The following is an 8,973-nucleotide window of genomic DNA, read 5'->3' as shown; positions in this document are numbered from 1 at the left end:
CGGGCTCTGGCGCGCGCACACACCGCCCCCCCCCCCGCCCCCGGGCAGCCCACTGCGCCCGCCCTGAGGGCGCGTTCCTTCGGGGCGCGCTCAGGCCAGGCCCGCCTCCCCTGGTTTTCGCTTTCGCTTTGCAGCTTCTCTGGAGAGAAACAAAGGGGCTGCGACGACTGGAGATGCGGCAGCGGTGAGGGGAGCGCAGCAGCCTGAACCCCGGGCCCGCAGGCAAGGTAAGCGCAGCCCCGGCCGCTCGCGGGCTCCTCCTTGCGGAACAGGCGACAAGCTCCGGGTCCACGCGGGTCACAGGGACGCCTGGCGCGGGGCGGGGAGGGCCCAAAGCATGGCACGGCTGGGGTTCGAGTGGCTCAGAACTACCAGGTCAGGCTGGAGGAGCCAGAAGTCTCAGACCTGGGATATAGCAGTCCGCGGTTTTCACCACCCTCTCTCTCTCTCTCTCCCTCCCTCTCTCTCTCTCTCTCTCCCTCCCTCTCTCTCTCTCCCTCCCTCCCTCCCTCCCTCTCTCTCTCTCTCTCCCTCTCTCCCTTTCTCTCTCTATAAACCGTCCACCCTTACCTGTCAGCCTCAGCCACTTCTTAGTTGTCAAGGTTTGTGCACCTGTCCTGCCTTCTGAGTGTTACCAGACCCAGAGAACTCAGCCCACCTTTCTTGATCATAGGCATTAGGACCAGGCCAGAACCAAGGCCTCTTCCAGTGTCCTTCCCCTATGTGAAGTCTGAGGTTTGTTCTGAAGGGGCCGCAAGCCCACACCAGCAAAGATGCCCAGGGATGGTTGCACTCAGATATGGAGAGAGCCCTCCCGGACAACGAATCAGTCTCCTGCCTCCCAACAGAAGGATAAAAAATAGGGCTGCCTTGCTTGCCTTTGATGAGGTCTACACACTTAGGTGTGAGAACTGCACACCACCCCGAGCTCTGGAGACAGCCTCTGCCCTCAGGGCATCCACCATTCCTGCAGGAAAAATTGCACGGATGTGCTTTGGCAGAGAACACATTCAACCCCAGCACTCTAGAGGCAGAGGGATGGCTGAGTTCCAGGCCAGCCTGGTCTACACAGCAAGTTCCAGGTCTCAGCCAAGGCTACACAGTGAGACCCTGTTGTACAGTAGAGATGAAACAGATGGCACAGTGCTGAGAGCTGAAAGTAAAGTGACCGAGTCTTCGGATGCTTGCTTACACTTGACTGACAACATTCTGCCTGGCCTGTGGAGCAAGAACCCCCTTGTAGTCAGCTTTTTGTCCCCACAGGAGTTAATTCCACCTGGTCTCAGATCTGATCCAAGGTCCACGGCTGAAACAAAACTGATCTTTAATAAGAAAGGGTCTGGATTTCAGAAAGTGACCAGATGTCCTAATCTTATAAAACGTGACTCTCCCCTGGGCTTCATCCTAGGCTGGTACGAGTGGATCTTGCTTTTAGCACATTCTGTTTCATAAGCCATAGTAATGGGTTTCCATCTCCTGCTTTGTGGCTTGTTTCCACAAGCTGCGCCTTTTCTCCAGGACTCCTCTGAGCAACAACCATGGAAAATAAGTAAAAATCCCCAATATTGCTTTCTAATTAGAACAAAATGTATCCAATATGGTGGCTACACCATCTGGACTTGGGCCACTGAAAGGGGGGAGATGGAGGGGGCACAAAAGCTTGTCCTAATTCTGTCTGCAAACGCTTTCGGTTTTGCTTTTGATTGTGGATGGATCTTTATCAAATGCTTATTCTGTGTTTGGCAAGGTGATTATGTGATCACCTATTCCTGCCAGTTTATAAAAACATTAAATCAGGCAGCGTTTCCTATTTTCTATATGCAGACACAGCCCATTTAGGATGGAAGTTGGTAGAATACTCTTGTAAACCTTCTGGGCCCAGAAGTACGGGAAGAGATTTTGAATCATATAAAGTAATGTCTGTGTTAAAGGGGGGTTTATTGGAGTGGCTTACAGCTTGTGTTCCATGTCAACAATAACTGTTCAGTCCATGAGGTTGGATGTCTCTGATGTCTCAGTCGAGTACTGACTCCCAGAGGATTCCCAAAGGGCTTCTCGTCTTCAGTTAATGTTGGAATCCTGAAAAAGTAGGTTCAATGCCTCAGGAACAAAACTGATGGACCATCCCAGGACAGTGAGGGCAAGTAGGCAAAGGCAAAAGCTTCCTCCTTCCATGTCTTTTTAAAGGAGCTGCCACCAAAAGGTGTGGCCTTAGATATCACAATCAAGAAAATCCTCACAGGCATGCCCAGCTGATTCCAGATCTAGTCAAGTTGACAACCAAGACTGGCCATTAAGCAATGCACTTTTAGTTGATGAGCCTTCACTCATCTGTGTGACACTTTTATAACTTTTACAGTGTCGGTTGTATTTTTTAATTTCCTCCTTTTCTACATAGACTGTTTTCAAGTTACTTTTATGTGTGTGTTGGGGTGGGGTGCATGTGCATCTTCAGCACAAATGAAGTTCAGAGAACGACTTAGCAGTTGAGTCTCTCCTTCCTGAGTGTGGCTTCCTGGGATTGAACTCAAGTCATCAGCTTGATGGCAAGCACCCTTCTCTCTGCCCTGCTAAGCCTCTTTTTTTTATTGTTTTTTGTTGGGGGGGTAGTTTTTGGTTTTGGTTGATTGGTTGGTTTAGTTTTCTCCCTTCCTCCATCCCTCCCTCCTTCCCTCTCTCCCTCCCTTCCTATTTTGTGACTGCTCTATCTGTATGTACACCTTTATGTCAGAAGAGGGCGTCAGATCCTACTATAGATGGTTGTGAGCCACCATGTGGTTGCTAGGAATTGAACTCAAGACCTCTGGAAGAGCAGCCAGTGCTCTTAACTGCTGAGCCATCTCACCAGCCCTTGTTTTGGAGTTTTCTGAAACAGGATCTCACTATGTAGCTCTGGTTGTCCTAGAACTCACTCTGTAGACCAGGCTGGCCTCAAACTCGTAGAAATCTGCCTTCCTGTACCTCCCAAGTGCTGGGATTAGGTGGGCATCACCATACCTGGCTCCTAAGCCTCTTTGAAAAAAAAATCTTCTGTTGGTCATTTGCCATCAGTCTTCCTAAAGCATTGTCCTCTATAGCTTCTATCGTGCTGATTCAGCTTTTATACTTAGTGTTCATTTCTCTGTATTTTGTTGGTTACATGCATTTTGTAATACCCTCAAACAGTTCACATGTTCGTGAGCTAGAAAATTCATTCCTGCCTCCTGTGAAACAATCTCTGTAGGCAAACAAGGTTATGGTGTTGGCACCTTTTTTTGGTGGGGGGGACCCGTTCCTATCTCTTACAAACACTTTTCTACAACTTTCCAAAGTATGTAAGTTATGGGCCTCTGTTTGTATTGCATACACATACACATATCTCCATATAAATCAACTCCCCTAGTTTATCCAGTTTCTAACCATGAAAATTATGCTGAAAGCCCTGGACTTTTGAGTGGGGGGATTTAATTCATCTCTATTTATATTGTTCAGTATAGATGTAGTCTTAGTTCTATCATTTTGTTTGCCACATATTTATTGTGAGTTGTTCCCCTCCCACTCCTGTTTTGTGTTTGAGATAGGGTCTCATGTAGCCCAGGCTAGCCTCAAACTCTCTATGTAGCCAAGGATGACCTTGAATTCCTGATGCTCTGTCTCTAACTCTTCAGAGCTAGGATTCAGATATCCACTTTCTTCATTATTTTTTTTTCTTTTTAAAGGGGATTCACTTTTACTTATCTGTGTATTTGTATGCCTGTGTATGCTTATGCAGCCATGAGTGCCTTTGGAGGCTGAAGAGACTGTTGGGTGCCTGGGAGCTGGAGCTACAGGTGGCTGTGAACCAGCTGCTGCAGATGCTGGCGTCAGAGCTCTAGCCTTATGCCAGAGCGACAGGAACTCTTCACACTAAGCCCCACATGCTTTTGCTTTTCTTTAATGAAATGGGGGCCTTGCTCAGACTGTCCTCTCAACCCTTCTGCCTTAGCCCGTGGTCTCCAGTAGCTAGGCACTACAGGCCTGTACCACCATGCCTGGCTTTCCTGCCCTCCTTTTGAACAGAAATATATATATGTGTGTGTGTGTGTGTGTGTGTATAATTTTTGATGGGTATGTGTGTAAGCCTGAGTGTACATATACCACATGCATGCAGGAAACATGTAGAGATCAGAGGAGGGTATCAGATCCCCTAGAACTGGGGTTATAGGTGATTGTGAGCTGCAGGGTGGGTGCTGGGACTCAAATCCAAGTCTTCTGCAAGAGCAGCAGAACTCTTAACCATCTCTCCAACTCCTGCCATTCCGTCTTAAACTATTTTCCTATCAGTGGCAAAAATTACTTCCTTTTAAACACGAAACCTTTTAACATGTTTTTAATTTTATTACATTTATTTGTGTGTGTGCATATGTGTACTGTGCATATATGTGGAGATCAGAGGATAACATGGAAGCCAGTTCTCTTCTTCCACCATGTGGGTTCCAGGAATTAAAATCAAGTCATCAGGCCTGGTGACAGGTGCTCTTACCCAACTAGTTGTCTCACTAGCTCCCTGGTACCTTCTGAACATGTTTTTTGATATTTTTCTCCCAACTTTCCCCAGCATTCCTACAGACACTGTCTGCCCAGAAGTATCATGTACAAGTTTCCTATGTTATTAGATTCTTCTTGCTTTGTTTCAAAGCCCCGATTTATTTTTCTGCTTTGGAGATCTTAACCATTGAACTCATCTGTACCCTGTTCATGCAGTCGTGGCCTGAAGCGGGATGGGAGGGTTCAAATATGTTTAAGAGTTTTCCTTGGCTCTCTGAAAGTGCACAGTGAAGTGTGTGTGCAGAGTGATGCTTCCCAGGGGCCCACGTTTCTCCACAGTGCACTTTGGAGTCCCTGCTATGCTGATCCTCAGCTGACCTTTCCTGGCACAAAGACGGTCTGGAATATTTGCAAATGCTGAAGTCACTTCCTCATGTTTTGCAGAGTTTACTTTAGCTCAGTTAAACCAAACCCACTGTTGGTTTGTGTAAACTTCCCTGTATCTGAAGGTTCCTCTACCAACCCTGCCCTAGAATCCGAGACTGGCTGGAGGAACATGAAATTTGAATTGAACTGCTAAGGACTAGTGATGTGGCTCAGTTGGTAGAGTGCTTACCCAGCATGCACTGGGCCCTGGTGTTCATCCCCAGCACTGCACCAAACCCCGGGTTTTAGGGGAGGGGTGCTGGAGAGATGGCTCATCCACTAAGAGTACCTACTGTGCAGTTATGGGGATGGAACTTAGGTCCCCGCTCCCGCACATGCCGGGTGTCCCATGTCTACTTGTAAACTTAGCTTTGAGGGGAGTGGAGACAGGACCACTGGGGCATTGCTGCCTTCTAGCCTAACAGAGAAAAAAATGCCAGCCCCAGCTCAGATAGAGACCCTGTCTCAAAGTAATGAACAGAAAATGATAAAGGGGGGCCCTTGATACCCTGTCCTGGCCTCTGCGTGCACCCAGTCATGTGTGCATACATACAGATGTATAGACAAATTTAATTTTTAAAAAAGTGTGGTGGCAGACCCCTAGAATCCCCAAGTGTGAGAAGTAGGAGCAGGAAGATCAGAAGTTCAAGGTTGTTCCTGGCTGCATGATGAGTTTGAGGCCAGCCTTGTTTCAAAAACCAATGGGCAAAAAAAAAAAAAAAAAACCAATGGGCTGGAGAGATGGCTCATTAATTAAGAGCACTGACTGCTCTTCCATTCCAAGCACACTCGTGGTGACTAACAGCTACCTGTAACTCTAGTTCCAGGAAATCAATGCCCTCTTTTGGCCTCTTTGGACACTGTATACGTGTGGTTTATAGACACACATGTAGGCAAAGCACCCATACCCATAAAATTAAAAACAAAACACCAAGACATCAGACCTGGGGCTGATGATTGAGTGGTTAAAAGTACTGGCTTACTCTTCAGAAGACCCAGGTTCAATTCCCAGCACCCACAGGGTGGCTCACAACTCTGTAACTCCAGTTCCAGTGGTTCCAGAGTTGGGGTTTTTTTTTTCTGGCCTGCACCTGCATCAGTCATACACATACATGCAAACAAAACATGTAAATTAACACACACACACACACACACAAGTTATGGTTCCCCTGCCCTGACAGCTGGCCAGATATCTTGCCATCTGCAGGCACACCTAGGTCTTTTTATACTTTGAGAATCCCGTTAGGCTCCTGTGACCTCTGCATGCCCCAGGAGGGCTGAAGGTGGAGTGGGGGTGAACTGCAGGGAAGCAGTCCACCTTCCTCATCCTCTCCCAGTCTGCTCGGGGTACCAGACTGACTTTTCACAGAAGACTGCTCTATAGCACATAGCCTCGTAACATCCTACTGTAATCACCCAAGGACCTGAGTTTGACCCCACATAGTAGAAAGAGAAACGCCTCCCCCAAGTTGTCCTCTGGCCTCTGCTCATGTGCTCATGCACACACTCGCACGAACACACACAGCACAGATTTACACAAGTCAGTGGCTTAAGACAAGACACACCTATTTTTTGAATGGCAGTAGCGCATTCCTTCAGGAAACTCTGGAGAGGAAATGTGATTATTTATGCTCCCCCTCTCAAGACCCCCCACTAGTCACACCTGCAGCACCCCCTTGCCCACGTGGGGGAACTTACACACAGCCTCAGGGAGTCAAACATCAGTCTTTAGGGGGACTGCCTTTCGTCTCACCACCTTTTGAAAACACACATCCAAGTACGTTACTCTTCCGCCCAGGCCCCTGAGAGGTGCTGTGGTTCACAGAGAACAAGGCTGCCATGGCTCCCGAGGCAGCAAGTGCCCTGGAAGCCTAGCCATGCCTCTTCTTAGCTTCACCCTGTCTCCACCCTGCTTCCTGTATGTGAGCCAGCCTGTTTACATAGCATGCTTCCTAAGGGCTGCTTCCTCCTGCAGAGGTCGTTCACCCCGCCCCATCCCCAGATGCTCTCACTCCTCGACTCAATTTAGATGATAATTGGGGTAATAGCAAATATTCCTGTGTTAATACTCTGAGGCAGAGAGCACAGTTAGTTGATTAATTAAATGTTTCTCATGTAACTAAAGATTCCACAGGAGCTAGGGCTATGTCTAATTCTTGCCCATGATTGTATCCCTAGCAAGGTACCTGGCATGCAGTTGTGAACAAGAAATGACATGGTCAGTGAGCTCTTGGAGACAAAGGAATACAAGAGTAAATATTTTTTGTTGTTGTCCTCATTGTTTACCTCCTTACTTTGCTTCTGTCCAGCATGTTTGCTTTGGGGTGTGTGTGTGTGTGTGTGTGTGTGTGTGTGTGTGTGTGTGTGTGTGTGTGTGTACAGGCACATGCATACATGCATACATACACATGGCATGGCGAATGTGTGAAGGTCAGAGGACAAGCTCAGTTGATGGTTCTCACCTTTCACCTTGCTGGAGGCAGGGTCTGTGTTTGCCTCTGTGCTGTGTACTCCTAGCTAGGCGACCTGCGAACTTGTGGTGAGTCTCCTGTCCCCACCTCCCACTTCCCCATGGGAGGGATTGGACCATAGGTGCGCACACTGCTCCACCTGCGTTTACATGAGTTCTGGGGATTCCAGCTCAGGTCTTATAACTTGCTTGTGTGCCAGCACTTACCCACTGAGCCCTTCTGCAGCATCAGCTCAGCATTTATCATCTTGCCTATATCACCTCCAGCAGTAGAGTGGGAGCCCCGAGAAGAGGCATGTGTGTGTGTGCAGCTGCCACCCCAAACACCACGGTAGTGCTGCATCCATGTCAATTTGGGAATTGCCTCCAGGAGGCTCAGCATCTGCAGGCTTTTTTTTTTTTTTTTTTTTTTTTTTTTGGTTTTTCGAGACAGGGTTTCTCTGTATTGTTTTGGAGGCTGTCCTGGAACTCCCTCTGTAGACCAGGCTGGCCTCGAACTCACAGAGATTCCCCCTGCCTATGCCTCCCCAGTGCTGGGATTAAAGGCATGGGCCACCAACGCCCTGCGTTCAGGTTTTCATTTTTTCACCAACCTCTTTGGAGTCAGGTGATGCTGCCTCTTCATTTTAATCACCCAGCCTAATTCTGCCAGCAGGCCAATTGCCAAGAACCTTAAAAAAAAAAAAAGTTCACTGGTTGCTATGAAGGTTTGAGAAATGAATAAAACCAAGCATATAGACTAGCTGCTGCCATTAAGAAATGTTTGGAGGGTCTGGGTGTAGTGGCTCTTGGGAAGTAGAGGCAGGTGGATCTCTGTGAGTTGGAGGCCAGCCTGATCTATACAATGATAGCCAGAACTGTGTAGAGAGACCCTATCTCAAAAAAAAAAAAAAGGCGGGGGAGGGGCATTTGAATGGATCCAGCAAGCTTGATCAATGGGTAAAGAACAATCTCAGTTCTGTCCCCAAGACCCACATAGTAGATTCCATGGTACACGCATGCCAATAAACTCTCTCTCTCTCTCTCTCTCTCTCTCTCAAATAAATAAATGTAATATTTTTAATGAATATATCTGCCAGATGTGGTGGCATATGCCTCTAGTCCTGGCATTTAGGCTGAAGCAGGGAGATCACAGGCTCCAGGCCAGCTTTGACTGTGTATCAAGGTCTCAAAAATAAAGGTTTAACAGCAGCTGGGTGTGGTGGCCCATGCCTTTAATCCCAGGAGGCTGATGCAGGAAGTTGAGGCCAACCTGGTCTACAAAGCAAGTTCTAGGCCAACCAGGGCTATACAGGCCAGCCTGTCTCAAAAACAAAAATAAGTAAAATAAAAGGGCAGGGAGGGAAGAAGGCAAAGGGCTTGCTTTGGGAGTGGCTTCTATGGGGTGCTCTGGGTCCTCGCTTAGTGTTTCTCTGTCTGACCTGCAGATGGCAGCATGTCCTGGGCCTCCTTGTGAGAGCAAGAGACTTGGACAGCTAAGAAAGAAAAAAATGGACTCCCTCCCCCTGAAGACATGCTGGAAAGCCAGCCATGAGTGAGGTGAGATTGAATTTTAGGCATTGATGTGAACC

General features: G+C 47.9%; 2 long non-coding RNA genes across 7 annotated transcripts in view; one reads left to right on the top strand and one right to left on the bottom strand.

The window, feature by feature from the left end:
• Positions 1-76: 76 nt before the first annotated feature.
• Positions 77-8,973, top strand: part of LOC106020934 — a 72,668-nt gene continuing 63,771 nt past the window's right edge. For 4 of the 6 annotated variants that reach the window (XR_005878210.1, XR_005878211.1, XR_005878209.1 and 1 more), the window contains exons 1-2: positions 77-227; positions 8,830-8,941. This is a non-coding gene — a long non-coding RNA (uncharacterized LOC106020934). The remainder of the gene's footprint in view (positions 228-8,829; positions 8,942-8,973) is intronic. The other 2 variants (XR_005878208.1, XR_005878206.1) reach the window with 2 other exon arrangements.
• On the bottom strand, positions 1,920-6,925 carry LOC121141331. Its single transcript, XR_005878212.1, has 2 exons — positions 6,631-6,925; positions 1,920-2,079 (listed from the first exon to the last, which is right to left on the bottom strand). It is a non-coding gene; the product is annotated as an uncharacterized LOC121141331 (long non-coding RNA).

The sequence above is a fragment of the Mesocricetus auratus genome, unplaced genomic scaffold (genome assembly GCF_017639785.1).
Source record: "Mesocricetus auratus isolate SY011 unplaced genomic scaffold, BCM_Maur_2.0 Super-Scaffold_100007, whole genome shotgun sequence".
Classification (NCBI taxonomy): domain Eukaryota; kingdom Metazoa; phylum Chordata; class Mammalia; order Rodentia; family Cricetidae; genus Mesocricetus; species Mesocricetus auratus.
This window is presented reverse-complemented; position numbering and strand designations above follow the sequence as displayed.